Genomic DNA, 1,489 nt, shown 5'->3' on the forward strand with positions numbered 1-1,489 from the left:
ATTTATTTTTAATAAATTTTCATAATTCTATTTTTATTTCCAGTTAGTTTTTGTTTTTAAACTGATTTTAAATATTTTTTATGTATTAAGCATTGGTTGTTTTTTCTTTCTTTTATCATTTTTATGGTCTAAGCTTAAATTTGGTGGTAAACAAAAAAAAGTATTGGGATTCACTATTTTTACTTTTGTTGGTTTGAGTCTGATCAAACATGAAACTAACAATAACATAAATAGATTTACCTCATTTTTATGGCTTTATTTGCCAAATAACAAAAAAAAAATTAGATTTTTAGTGAGAGGTTAGAAAGTAACAGGAAGATAAATGAAGAGAAAGAGGTTGTTTTTCGATTGATAGTGAATTTGAGGATTTTTATGTATACAGGGGCAAATTACCCTTTTTCTATTTTATTTTTAAAACTATGTATTTTTATTATATTATTCTCACAAAGTTATTATTTACTAACAAAAATATTGATGTCCAAGTTTTAGTACGTGGATTGAAACAAAAATATTAATTAAGAGTAGTTTAAATCAAATGATTAGAATTTTAGAATTATTCATTAATATTTAAAAATCAGTTTTATGTGTAAAGTTTATAAATATAATTTTAGTGAAGTAGCATGAAAAAAGAGGTAGAAATGTTTATGTGCGGGATAGTCATGGTCCCATATCTGATTTTGGTGGGTGGTAGATTCAATAATCATTGCTTGCAGTGTTTCGAAACTTCACCCAAATCCGCGATCGAACCGGTAAACTCGATGATCCGATATATAATCTGGTTTTAATTTTTTTAAAAATTCATTATTTAAATATCTGATAAACCCCACAAAAAACACTAAAACTGGAACATAACTTCGCTATTAGTAAAACTAATACATAATTTTCACTTATTTTTACTTAATGTTTTTCAGTTATGTTATTCTAATTTTTTGTATTCAATTAAGAAGTTAAGTTTTTAGTTTTTCAAAAATAAAAAGATCATATGATTTTGAAAAATTGTTAGAAATACAACAAGTTAAATATCGTTTTTCAAAAATACCACTACTTAAAAAACATACTAACATTTGAGTTTAAGTTTTCATGATTGTTTAGGATTTAGTATCTAATCTTAATAGAACTAGAACCGTAAACAATCAATTAAAGTAGTTTTAATTATTTTCTTATAAAATGATAGATCGTTGTAAAAAGAAAAACAATAATCTAACGAACTTTTTTTGACATGTCTAACAAAGAATTACTCTCTTAACAAACTTTAGAAGTCTAGTCCTCCAAACAGTTTAACAAAATACACTAGTTTAAGGAATATAGAATTAAGAAGGATTTTTAACACTAAAATCCCTCGACTAAGTTTGTTTTGGGTAAAACCCCCAAACTAAGTATTTAACGAAATAACTCTCAAACTAATTTTATTTAATAAATTAAACTCTCTCAGGTCATAATTATCTGTACTACAGGTAAATCTTTAGTTTAAAAGTTTTTACATAAATAA

This window comes from Raphanus sativus, chromosome 9 (genome assembly GCF_000801105.2).
Source record: "Raphanus sativus cultivar WK10039 chromosome 9, ASM80110v3, whole genome shotgun sequence".
NCBI lineage: Eukaryota > Viridiplantae > Streptophyta > Magnoliopsida > Brassicales > Brassicaceae > Raphanus > Raphanus sativus.